The following is a 14,262-nucleotide window of genomic DNA, read 5'->3' as shown; positions in this document are numbered from 1 at the left end:
GATCCATTTGCTAAGAAGTACTTTCTGAAGTTATTATTTAAGTTTCACTTCAATTAACACCAAAACTATGGGATTCTTTTCACATAACTGAAATAAATTTTCATTATTTTGGAGAGTTAATCATTCTCAACACTCTGGGGTGTAGGCCTTTATTTATTTACTATCTTAACTAGCTGTTCTGAACAAACATTTCAAATGCTTTGGAAATATCAATAGAAACAACTGTTCTAGTCAATTCATCACCTAAACTGCAGGCTGATTAGGCACACTTTATAGGCTTGTTTTCACAGCAAGCAGAATTTTCTGACCAGTATTTGTATTGCTATTATTTTTATTGGACACTTAATACTTTCTATTATAAGATGGACTTGCATTGCAGTATGTCCATTCAAAGAGTTTCCCAGCCTGGAAGGTTTTTTTAAAAGCAGCTATTTTCTACTCAGTCTCAAAACAGGTAGGGTCAGCAGTGGCTGTAGAAGAATGAAAGCATCAAGCCATTTCATTAAATATCTGCTTCAACTAAGCCATTCTAAAGGTACATTTGCCAATAGCTTACCAATGTACATCACGAAATTTGAAAAACAAAAAAGCTTTAAGACTATTCTGAAAAAGTTCCGGCATGACTCAGAACGATCAATGATTTCTGAGGCTGCAAAAATATTAATTAACCTTTCATTAGTTTGGGACTTTTGTTCAGTCCTTTACAACCAAGGAGGACTATTTGCAGGCCTCAGCATTATAACTGGGAATTGGATTCTGGTAACTCTGAAATTAAATGGGAAATTTTTGCCACTAATATATGCAAGAGCAGAATCACACTTTATCTTATTTCATTTTCTCAATTAGCATAATACACAGCATGAAATAGAAAACAAAAAGCCAAGTCTAATAAAATCTGACAATTATTAGTGGTATTTATTGAAAAGCAGAGAAAAATCAAGCTGAGTCACAGGCAAAGCATCTCAACCTCTAGCACTTTCTGTACACTTCATTAGCCATCAGTAAGTATGGTTAGAAATTTACAGATGAAGGGAAAACAAGGAGAGACCTTGTTCATCTTTGCCAAGGACGAATTGGAAGTTTGGCCTCAAAGCACGTGATCAATGCAATGGTTGAAGAGATGAATTCTGTGCTCTACAATGAAAATACTGTGGGGACAGAGGGGTTAATTACAGAATTTTCTAGGAATGGCTGTGAATCTGTCAATCTAAGGGAAGCAAAGCTTAAGTGGAAGTGCCTCTTCCCTTAATTTAGAGTATGTTCACCTGGTATTTTATGAGAGACCTATAAAATGAGCCTACTTCAGAAATGAAACAGGTAAACTTAAAAAGAGACATTCCTGAAGTGCAGAAATTCATTAGATTAACCATCCATTTTGAGAAAAGGCACGAGATCTCATTTTTATGAATCAGCTCATCAGAGCTGACATTTGCAATGTCTGATTTCCCACAGCGGAGTATCTGTACACATACACCTTTAAAGGAAGAGGAGTAACTATGAGGTCATTTCATTACTTAGTATAATCTATAAAAACCTCACAGGTGTAATTTTCTACAGCTCCTTCTGATAATCAGCTATTAAAACATGCCTCAGAACCAGCTGACTTCACATTTACCTGTCTGGCTTTAGGCGTGGGTCACCCACAAGGGGTAACTTAAAAAAGGTTTTGCATGCAGGAATCAAGGGACAGATCCAGTAGGTATTGTATCATTGGATGCTGTGCAGGGTTTCAATAGGATTGAGTGGGACTTACTACAGCATGAGCCAAATTCTTCTTACTTTTCTCATGCGAAACACCCATTGAAGCTAGCCAGAGTGCAACTGAGGATATATTATGTCTCTGATTCTTTATTACTCACCTGTCCCAATACTAGACTGGTCCACAGCACAAAGTTTATGGGACCAGAATGGATATTTGTGGGAAGGGAAAGGAATATCTTACAGGATAGCCTGTTTTAACCACAAAGCAGGTACAGAGGCAAGTCTAAGACTAAAAGTCATCCTGGACTTGTGACAAGAACCACAGCTTTTGAGGCAAAGTATTTCTATGCTAAAAACACTCACAGCACAGGCTGCTTTGAAGCATATTTAACTCGTCCTACGTACTTTTAAAAGAAGAATGAAAGCTGACTTCGGCAGGATTTATGACTCCCAGGAAAAAAAAACTCCTAGCATGCTTAAAGAAACAGTTTGCATAAGTTTCCCTTATCTGATCTAGCTGTTGATAACAGGACACGCTATAATGAGGGCCACGAGCACCTGCCATCATACATTCTGATGGGCTCTAGCTTGATGGTCTCAGGAGACATTCGTCCAAGAGGACCATGTCCTAGAGAAAGAAGGGCCCGTTATTGTTCTCCATCAGGTAGCAAGAAGCTTCCCTCTATCTTCAGATGATCTGCCTTCTATCCAAGCGGAGATAACCTCCACCCCAGCGTGCCTGACACCCCACTGGGTAAGTGAGGCTCCAAGCGTTCAACAGTCCCTGCAGAAGACTTGTCAGGTTTCCTGCCTTATCTGCCTCTGACAGCTTGGCAAAGAGTTTCATGTGGGCTCTCTGCTTTCACATAAAAATACAGTATTTCCTGTTAACTGCTTGCACTGCTTTCATGCTTAATGACCTCCTTGCTTTGATGGAGGGGAAGATCTCTACCAAAAAAAGTGAAGACATTTGCATTGCAATATTCAGATGTGTCATTTTTCTAAGCATATGCCTCTTTACAGTAAAAACTGTACTTGTTGCCAGTCACCAAATGTGCTAACTTTGGATGTACTCTGGAGGGATTCTAGCAGACTGCCTCAAAAGCACATCACTACAATTAAGTTAAACTAAGCAGACAACTGTCCACACTCAGTGACAAAGGCTCTGTAATTTCAACAAGGTATTTACATTCTCCTTTCAATTCAGATACAAAAAAATCCATAAATCTTTTTGTAAGCTCCATGTTTTTCAGAACTCCTTATGAATCAGTTTTGTAAATACCAACACCCGAAAAACCTAGACGGATATTGCTTTAACAATGTACTTTTTGCTACTGATGCTCTTGGTGAGTCTGCTTAAAGAAGACTCATCACCGACTCCAGTCAAACCACAGAAAACTAATACTGCCAAATTGATCAGACAGCAGAATAGATGTAGATGAAAATTTCCTCCTTTACCAGACTTAGAAAATTCTTGACTGCATGGCGTTGTACATATAAAAGCGTTCCTTTTTGTTTCAGTCATTATTATTTCATCTTTGCTATTGTATGCTGTTTAGAAGAAACTGCAAAGCTTAAGATACACCAACATACCTTGCCATTAACCAAAACATGGGTTTGATGCCTATAAAAAACAAGTTATTTCCAAATGATTCAGCACTTATCTGGTACATGGTAGGAGAAAAGGCATTCAGGTGGACTTCACCAAATTTAGATATAAATTACATATTCTGCCTAAGTCTTTGAACGGAGATCATATTAGGGATGACGGTACTACTTTTCTTCTTATACACATATTACTATCCAACAAAATCCCATTCATCCTATTCAAAATTACTTTTAGGCTCCTGAAATCTATCACAGGCATCTTCATTTAGAAAGAAACAACTAGGGGGAAAAGTTCTTTAAAAGTTATCAAAAGATGCAATTCTATTCTGTCCTCTAGACAGATTCACCATCACTGCAGAATTTGCTTCGGTTTACTTTTGTAGTCCCCACAGGATGCTCTAGTGTTCAGAGGTCCACAAGGAGACTGACTGAGAAAAGCAATTACAATCTCCTTTTTCACAAAAGATCACAGAAAGCCAACCAGGCCTGGAAAAGCCACTGAGTTCTCATTCCAACAGAGCCAAGGAAGGAAAAAGAAGGAGGTGGGGGACCAAGAATTCCCACCAGGAGATAAATTCATTCCTAAAGCCACTCCAGTAAGTTTGGCTTTCAGTTCTGCTGTTTAGCAGCTCCCAGTAAGAATTAAAATGCACATCACTGAAAAAAAAAAACAAACCACAACAACAAAAAAACAACTCAACTCAGAAAAAACCCACCAAACCAACACAGAAAATCTTGCTGACTTCCCTCAGCAAAGTTCTTCCTCAAGATGCAATGAACTCTTCTGGCATAGAAACATAATTTAATTCTTCCTGCCCCACCAGTCTTGACACAAGGCCATTTGATTTCACAGTTCCAGCACTCACAGAAGTTAGCAAGTTGTGCCATGCGCTTTGTAGAGTGAAAAGCCATGACTGCAGCATGCCAAAGTCCAATCTGTGACAGGCACTTTCATTTCTGAAACTCTACACAGCATGCCTTGGATTGTCTGGTGCTTCCTTGGGGAGACTCGGTCTCTCCGCAAGGCAGTAGATAGGCCTGCATGCACAGTCTGAACTCCGGGGCCTACAGATGCATCCTGAACATGTTTACTACCAGTACAATGCTAATCATAATTATCATGCGGGTATATGCTCTCTGCAGGATAAAAGGCTAGAAGAAAGCCCATGTTTAGATTGGACAGCAAACATAAGATCATAGCCAGAAGGCAGAAAACACATTAAAAAGTTCCATATAAAGCGTATGTACAGATTAAAAACTGACCATCGTTGCCAAAAAACTGCATATAACCCCACCCGCAGCTATACGTGCCTACACATAATTGTCAACTGCAAAAGGAATACAGGGTCTGGTGCCCCACCAGCATGACCAGTCACAGACCCACTGTCTCATGTCTGGCCTTCTCCCCAGGGAAGTGTCGAACGTGCAGGCGCATTCCTCTTTCTTCACCCACCATGCATTATTGCTGTTGATGACTGGCTGTCATAGAAATCAAAGTTCAATGATTTTTTGGAAGCTACTCCTCCTCCTGGGTCTAAGAAGTCTTAGATTTCAGCCAGGTAGCTTGACTCAACTGTTCAGAGGATGAATAAAGAGGAAACATAAATCACCACTGCTACTGTTGTATGTTTGTTGAGGCCATCCTAAGGAGCTAAAAACTCACAGCTGCTTTACTGAAAATGCTATGAATACACTGCCTAGAAGCTATTATCCTCTCCAGTAAATGATGAGTCCATAGACAGTAATGTCTGTAGTCCTGTTTTGGAAGCATTTCCATTACAATTCCCTGTTTCAATGAAGAAGTAACAAGATTAAAACATACTTTGGCTACCCAATTATGAAAGGCATCAGGATATCAAAAACAAGCCTTCATACATATTTCTGAACTATCAGTGTTCATCACATTTCCCAGTATTGCCCAAAACTTCATAAAAAACTAACAGTAGTCAAATCTGAGGGAAACCCTCAAGCTTTAAATGCAACGTATGAAGGTGGTGAAATGGAAAGTTTTGGGGACTCAGAGGTACTCATCTCACATGTGTTTAACCATATACTGCAGTTACTGGTGGGAGTCACCACTTCTGAGACTGGTGGTGCAAACAGCACCCTGGAATTTTCTCCTTTCCTCCTCCAGCTTACTGAAGAGGAACCCAGAGAGAAGACAAGCTGAGACAACCAAAACAAGGTGAGACACTTCATCCTTAGATTCAGACTGTTTTACACCAGATGCCTCATTTTAATCACTGTCCGTATGTCTAAGTAAGCATAAACTACAGAGAAGTAAGTCTTGGACCTTCAAACCTTGTATCAGAAAGCAGGTATTTTTCTGCTTATAATCACCCTACTGACATGAGAATGATTATGGTTGTCTTAATTGCCCCCACTTTGTCTTCTACGGGATGGCAGAATTAAAAAGGCAATTATCTTCAAGGATGAATGTACAGTAAATATTGCTGCACAATATCCCCTGCCAGTGAATGTCATTATTGAGTCCTGGAATAAAAAATGACAGACTTTATGTTTTTTCCAGGGTGCCAGTCCCAACCCATCGCAGAGCTTAAAGCCTGGCTGCCTCCAACTCATGATACATCCAGAACACGTATTTTTTCCCCAATACTTTTTGTAATAACTAAGTTGGTGGTGCCATGTTCTGCTTGGGATGGTGTCTGCACACTGGAATGTCTGCACACTGGAATGCAGCTCTCATGGTAATTCCATCCAAAATTAAAGCAAGAAGGTTCTATGAAAGCAGAGTTTTAATGCATGCATCTAATGGGGAAAGAAAATTATGGTGAACTAGTCTGTAGTACATTATCTGCTTTATCTTTGATTTGAAGATTTTTTTTTCTTACATTTCTTTCTTCTATTTTTTTCTACCTGTATGGCATATGCCCTCATTTAAGTCCCATGTATAGCACATGTCGCAGTAAATCGTCCCAATGCAGTTCAGAACTGTGGCGCAAACTGCATGATTTGAGCAAGGAATATGTCCTTAAGCTCTTCATACAATTTGAAAGCTATGAAATACACCCTAAGAATAAATAAATAAAATGGAAATCTGCCATTTGAAAGTCAGTGAACGCAAACTTAAGAGAGGCGAGTAATTTCTTCTTATTTATGATACAGCAAAGATTTTAAGGAGTATTGTACAGCACCACTGTATAATCATCAGGCCAGCAATTCTGTTGGAAAGTATTTTTCAAATGGCGGTTTTGGTTGCCTATATAAGAAACAGATAATGAAATAGAAACAGGTATTTCTAAGAAGGGCTTTGGAAAATGTCTCCCTATGCCCAGTATATACAGCAAATATAAATCTTCAGTAAAACACAGTTATGTTTAGGTACTGTCTGCAACTGCCTAACTTCTCTTCATCATTTGTGGAGAGGTGGTGGTAAACACTGCTCATGACGATGACATAATTTGCTAGTGATAACCAACTATGACTAAATTCAAAATATTATTGAATCAAGATTTTCTGGCTAACAGGATAAAAGCCTTAAGAAATGATATTTGCTTTATTTTTCGGAGCTAAGGTCAAGCATGCTGAAGCTCCGCGTTTTTTTTGAAAGGTGGAATTGGGCTAAACTCTAATTAGGGGACAAACTCACAGATTTAGAAATTTGTTTAGTAACTTTGTAGTAATGTACCAAAGCCAATCTGTTGCGATTGACTTTTATGTTTATTTCTACCAAAGGAGATCAGAAAAAAAATTTAAAAAAATCTATCAAAATATTCAAATTCAAAATTGCTATCATGCACATTGAAAACATCTGAATGCAGAACTAGCAAGAAAGGGGAAAATGGTACCTTCGCCATCTTGAATGCTCCACAAAACAGGCTTCACTTAAATTTCTGTACTTTTAGAAAGACAGTGGTATTTGCTTGTTTCCCCCCCCCCCCCCCCCCCCCCCCAGTATATCACAGATAATACTCAGCTGCTGGGTTTATGAGGTATTTGCAGTTGTAACTCAACAGACAAATCCTTTGTTACAAATAGAGAACAAATAATGGGGATTTACAAAGCTGCAATTATACTGAGAGGTTTTACGCATAAGGATGTATTAAAAGAAATACTACACGCAAAATAATTTTTTTTAAGAAATCCTCTGAGCATTATCACCACTTACACTAAGGATCCTTTTATAACGTTACCATAAAAGGGATTTTAAATGCATGTCATCCCTAAAGGATGCCTGCAGTCTCTGCCAAGTTGTCCTACGTAGGCTGAAGTTGGTAGTGTATACCTGTTTTATGGTTAGCAAATGATGATAAACGAGCAGAGCAAACTTTGAGCCCAAAGCGATAAACCACACTAAAGGTAGATGATGTACTCCAGCAACCAGCCAAAGCATGTCAGCTGCTGCAAAATGAAAGCAGAGACCAAAAAGTGGTGCCTGCAGTCCCCACCAGCCGACGCCAAGCAGCCGCACGGTTGCATGACGAGCACGAGCAGAACAACTGACCGACGAGCCCACGCTGGCTACAGATCAGGCCGCCGGCACATGAACGACAGCGCAACAGCTGAGCAACACACCACAGAGGACAAAGACCACGTTCTTGCTTTCGCACTGCTCCGTCTGGTCAAGAAAGGCACCTGGACACACAGGAGTGGGATGCCCTGACCCATGGTGGATGCAGCCAGTATTTTGGATCTCCTGTTTCACCGGCAGCCTCCCAAGGACAGGCGCTCCCTGAGCACCAGAGACCTGTGGCTGGCTGCACCGCATTCCCCCGGGGACCCGAACCAGTGACAGCTGTGTCTGAGGATGCTCTGAAGCAAACTGCCAGCCAGCTTGTCCCAAGACTAGAGAAACACAAAAGCAAAGATGACTTCAAGCATCCCACTGTCTGAATTAAAGAGGATGTCAGGTTTCACTTCAATATATTCCATGAGCAGAACATAGCTGAGAAGTTATTTTGCAATATGGTGCACATTCTTTATTTAGTTATCGATGGCTACCACAATTTCTGTTCTTGTTAAGTCAGGAACATTTCTACGTCTTCTCACAATAAAACATTGAGCTGGGAATCACAAACAAAGTCAAAACATTTTGTATAAAGTTATCCCGAGATCCTTTTGATCCTACTGGCTTATTGTCAAACTAAAATAGGAGAATCTGACTGTTATTCAAGAAACTACAGTAAATAAAACTGGAATTACTTTCACAAACCTCTAAGATCAGTGATTCATTACCATGGTTTAATTTTTGTAAATAATTAATTGGTGGTGGGCAGTACCATGCAGAATTATGTATTGGGTTTTTAAGGTTACCCTTCAACACACCAAAACATATGACAAAAAAACCACTAGTTTATTGCCAATTGCTCTGATGGAGACAGACACTATGATTAATTAGATGGTCAAGAGAAATCCAGATCCAATGCAACAGACATCAATACCACGAGTAATATGTCCCCCATGTAGAACCTTTTTTTCAATATATTAATTACAATGTTTTGATTTCTGGCACGGATCCCTGAACCAGACAGGGCTGCGGGAAGGCAGTGCGTCAGGAATGCACAGGGAGAAATAAAGTGGTACGAGGCACGTGCAGCAAACCCATGGTGCACGGGGGCTGAGTGGTCCTAATTTGACAGGAGGGAGCAATGGGTAGCATCACCTCCACTATCCTTCCACATCATCGTAAAGCTGGTGGCGAAAAGAGATGCTCAAAGCCCGCTGGTAGAGGAGAGGGGCAGAGAAGCAACCCAGAGAGAATATGGGGGAGAGGCAGAGGTTCACAGTCTTCCAGCCTGATCACTCTGATGTGTGATTCCATGCCCATAGGCAACAGTAGACACAAAATATCCTACTATCAGAAAAGGCTTCCATACTTGTTTTGCTTCCTGCTTATAAGGACGGAATTCTCTTCTGCAAATGTATCAGAAGTACAATATGACAAAGCAACTAAATATTGCAGCTAAGCTACAATGGAGTAGAAATCTGCATTTTTCATTTTACAGACCAGAAGAGCTTTTGTTCCATGTATTACTTCAACACTGTTTGGGTTTTTTTTATTTCAGGATCGATCTATGACTTTCGTATTTGGGATTGGTCATATGGACTATGTAATGGAAAAGCTCTCTAACTTATCTGAATCATAATTTTTTTTTGTTCTCCCATGGTTCCAATTGTTCATCGTTAATTAGATCCAGCCATAACATCTCATTGTGCAAAAGGCATACTCTGTTTTAATCAAAATCTTGGATGACATTTTGGATGGCATCTTTAACAACTTGGACAGAATATTCTGTGGCTTCTTCACCGAAGAAGAATCAAAATGATTAACTATGAACATGTTTTCCACCAAATGCTGACAGTTATTATCAGGTTATTTTGATGAACACCTGCCTGTTTCGTGGAACCATTTTAGATTTCCTTGCATTTTTTACCTGGTTTCTTCACGCAAAACAATAATGAACTGTAAACCTGTCCCATAGGATGCATCCATGGTAAACTCCTAAATAATTTTTTAATTTCTCATTTTATGCTATGCTGAAAGTGATGCTGTAAACACAAAAGATGACTGTGATAGTCTCATCTATTTGAAATCAGACCTTTTTATTTACGACCTTCAAATTATTTTCCCCATTGTTTTAGCAGTGAAGAGAAACAGCCGGTGTTTGTGAATGAAACAGGCCAACGGGCTCATGCTTATGGACTGTCTTCGTACATGTATTTTGGTGACAAGGTACCAATTCGGATTGTCCTCACAGGTATTTACTGATTACAAAAATCTGAAAAATGTCTCCTTGGCAGGAATAAACATAGCACTCTGCTTTTTCCTATCGATATATAAATTGTCCTTCAGTGGCATTTTTGATTTTGGTGCTGCTGTTTTGACAACCCTTGCTAGGTTTTACATTTTGCTCCATAAGATTTACCCATTTCTTTTATGTCAGGCCACTCAGCAACTTCTTTCCTCCTGCCTCCCCCCACTATAGCCCCAAGGAATCACAGACTGACAAACTGATGTTTGCTGTTGCTTAATCACCTGTTTGTAGCAGCTCCATCACCAACTAAAAGCAAAAAAGGAGAAATAGCCACTAAATCAGTCAGTGTGGAGAAATACCCACTAAATCAGTCAGTGTTGTTAGGACTGCAAAGAGAAAATTACAGAGGATCCTATTATCCAGCTAGAATGTCTAGAGTTTAGGAAACCATAATAGCTTATAGCTATGCAACTACACCATCTGCCTGGCTGTAGTACACAAATTAGCAAAATCTAACACGGTATCTAGCCATCAGTTACTCCTGCTTGCCTTCCCTTCGCAAGAATACAGGCAATAATGCAATTGTTTTATAATAAGTTACATTGTATCATAAATTATAATATCATCACATCACATTGGATTATGTAATTACAGATAAATGTAAGAATTTGTTTGCTTTTAATCTTCTAACTTTTTCAAATTATGAAAAGCTTTCAATCACAGCCTGCAAGGAAATCTAATAAGCTATATTTGCACATACAAGTGGTGATTTTGGATGCCTGGGCATTTCGCTGGCAAACTGAAATGTCTTTAATGGAACCTTGTTTCCAGTAAGAACTGAATACCATCTTTCAGATGTTTTAGGTTATGCACTCTAAAACGGCCTTAAGCCAAATCATGAGTCACTTTTGAAAATTTAAGATGCTGTATCTAGTATCAAAAACCAGAAAAAAAATACATTCTTTAACTATTATCAATGCAGCACCATAATTTGGAGGAAATGAAAAGCCCACTTTGGTTGACTTCTTTCCTAAAACAAAACAAAACACCACAGCAAAGATTTTCAAGTGACAAGTTTAAAACAAAAAAAAAAACAACAAAACACACACACACAAAAGCCTCTTTCTTAAATGGGCAAAAAGAGTCATATTTTAGATTTCTCACAAATTCAGCAACTTCTGCCTGTATTTTAGAAGGAAAAAAAAAATCAAAATAGTGGTAACAAAAGCATGTCTACTTTTTTGATGTGGTGGTATGTATGCCACATCAGCCCACTTCAAACACTGTGCCTCTAGGAGTTTAAACTAGACTTACCCTATTTCTACCACTGAATATAAATGCTAAGGGTCAAAATCCCCAAAAATTTACCCGGCAAAACTATCACAAGTAGCAGTTTGCCTGCACAAGGCTTGAAGAACTGACATTTCAAAACTCTTCAATTCTGCTTTACCCCAAGTTTGTGTACGATTGCTTCTGTTGCACAGCTCAAAATCCTGCATTCACGCGAAAAGGCACTGGAAAGCAGAGACTGGTGGCACAGCAACCTACTTCCTTGTTGCACAACTTTTATATTCGTAATTCCTAGCAAGTTCTGTAAAGTGACTGACAGACATAGGCTTTTGGGGAAAAAAAAAATTCAAGGTAGCTGAAATTGTGTTGGTTTACAGCACAGAAGACAGCACTTCTATATGCCAGCACAGCAGGAAAAAGCTCAATTGCTTTTGATAGACAAGCATTTAGTGCAACTAGTATGATCTGTGGTGACATTTCCCTGTCTATTATGTAAGTCAAAAGCTAAACTTCTGCTTTTATACAGTATATTGCCTATCTCCAACACAGTGCCTTATCAGCTTTCTCTCCATTTTTAAGATAGTTTACTAGCACAAGAAGGGGGACTTACCAGACTCTTAAGATTCCTTCTAAAACTCCTGTTTTCTTCTGTTCTGTGTTTATGTTGCCATGCAGACATCAATTCAGCATGGCTCATATTCTATGTCTAACAACCACCCTGAGAAGTTTAACTCTCCACAGAAAGTAATTTAAAAGGTAGAGAAAAAATCCAGGAAATTCCACAAAGAAAAGCTGGGATTTCAAAAATCAAGGACGGTCAATCCATTTACCGGTGTCACTCCCTAACACCTCTTTTTCTAGGTTTCAGGGAAAAAAGTGAAAAAAAAGGAAGGAAATGGGTAGTTAGAGACATCACCATTTTTATAACCCAGGTGTCACACAGAACATGAGAATATTTACCTTCGTGGCAGCAATTATCCTTGGAAAGATTTTCAAAATGGCATTCAGCAGCAGACTTAGAGAGATCAGGAACTGCCCGCAGAAAGAGCGAAACAGGTAATGACAGACCCACTCTAGTAAAACATCAGTGTATAACCCCAAGATACTTAAATTAATAGTTAATTCTTTCCCAATCTTTCTGTCCATCTACCGTTCTCCACCTCAGTGCTGCCGCTGTGTAAAGCTGGCGTCTTAATCCTAACCGTTTCAAGATAGCCAGCTCCAACAGACCGACTTGTTTTCAATGTATTTTGATAAGACAAATAAAGCTCTCTAAGTGCCGACAAGTCTGCATATTTAAGACCCAGTACTCAAAGAAGCGAGTGATTAAAATCTAGTGATTTTGCAAGGCAAGTTCATAAGGGCTATAAATACAGCACATAGCATCAAAAGAGCTCATCAGCCAGACATCTGAGTACCAGAAGGAGATGCAAGGCATGAAAGAAATCGGACCTTCAAAAACAACATACCATATTGATTAGGCAACACTGGAAGAATGAGTCTTACAGGAGACACTTTATTGTGTATATATGCCAAACATGTTTATGATTTCTCTTAAAAGACCGATCTTGCATTATCCTGATGCGAACAGATAGTCGACGTCATGCCTGCTTTCCCACACTGCGCATCCCACAATAAACAACGCTGCCTGCATTAGACAGAGCGTCCCTTCCAGGTACGTATCGCCTCCTGAAAGGGTACTAAAACCATACTGCGCCAACGTTTTCAGAGCCGGAGCTCTGATGACTTTCCCAACCTGAGGCGTAAGCATACAGCACACAGGCACGGTCGGCGCTGCAGAGCTTGCCGGGCTACTGACGGGTGCAAGATGGACGCCGACCGCTCACCCAGCTCTGCAGGCCGCGATGCAGGCTGGAAACCGCCCTCCCTCTGGAAGAACGGCACATTTCCTGAACCACGCCGCTGATGCCACCGCTCGCGTCTGAGGGAAAGCCGCCTCCACGAGAAGCCTTCTGGCAGGAGCACTGGGGTGGACCGAAGACAGCGGCCGCCACTGGGCTAGCTCCCTGAGCACCCCAGGGCACCTCACCTGGCGGCGTGGATGCCCAGCTCTCCCCTGACACAAAACCCTCCGCAGACAGAGCGGAGCACGCGAGCGCGCCGCTGAGCTCCCCGGGACAGGATCAGAAGGTGGTGTGGAAAAGCATCACATGAGGAGGACAGAAAGCCGTGAAACCGCTAACAAACTCGCTCAGAAACCTCATGACGCTCATGCAGGGAGCGGTGACCAGAACTTCACATACAAAATGTGCCATCTACCCTATACCAGGCAATGCTCTCAGTCTTCCACCGAGATTTCGTACAGGGGCTGAGAAGACTGCCTACGCCCACCGGCTGGAGAGGACTGTGAAACCAGCAGCGGTCAATGCTCTGCTCTTTTTCAGAAAATAGATGCTGAATGAGACAAGCAATGGGAAAAAAACCCCAAACCTTAAGCTGTCTCAGCGCAAAGCGAATTTTTTTCCTCATTACGGCACAAAAAAACACGGCGGGGCTGCATTTCCATTCAGTTTTCTTTGGGTTTGCCTTCTTCTTTTATTTCAGACGGGTCTCAAACTAGTAAGGCTGAGAGCAATCTCTTACTTACCTGGCAGACCCCAGCTGCGGGTAAGGTCCTCACATCACAGCAGCGCTACTAACATTTTTTGCTCTAATTATTTTTGCCCGGTTTTCTATTCTCCAGGTCAAAAGCAAAGAATTGCTTCAAACACTTAACGGGGATGCCTCCTCCTAAAAAGGATAATCCAGAAAAACTGCAATTCAGAATTAATAGAGTCTCAGGTCTTTCCTACAGAGGCATTTTGAGTCCTATAAGCAGAGGGCAGTTTTTTGTTTATCAGGCAGCAGAAAGGGAAGGGCTTTCCATCAGATGATTTTGAAATTCTTGGTCAAAGGTTAACTTGGTTTTTAACTTCAAAGTACAGAA

General features: G+C 40.5%; 1 protein-coding gene across 5 annotated transcripts in view; it reads right to left on the bottom strand.

Annotated features, from left to right (window-relative positions):
* The window catches only part of THRB (thyroid hormone receptor beta), a 176,662-nt gene that overhangs the window by 131,280 nt on the left and 31,120 nt on the right, over positions 1 to 14,262 (bottom strand). The window contains exon 1 of one of the 5 annotated variants that reach the window (XM_049798425.1): positions 13,924 to 13,947. The exons of the other annotated variants lie outside the window; for them this stretch is intronic. The gene's annotated coding sequence lies outside the window, so the exon portion shown is untranslated. Of the gene's footprint in view, positions 1 to 13,923; positions 13,948 to 14,262 lie in introns of those variants that run through there. 5 annotated transcript variants of the gene reach the window in all.

This window comes from Accipiter gentilis, chromosome 4 (genome assembly GCF_929443795.1).
Source record: "Accipiter gentilis chromosome 4, bAccGen1.1, whole genome shotgun sequence".
NCBI lineage: Eukaryota > Metazoa > Chordata > Aves > Accipitriformes > Accipitridae > Astur > Astur gentilis.
Note: the sequence above shows the minus strand (reverse complement) of the source record. Positions and strands in the feature narration are given on the sequence as shown.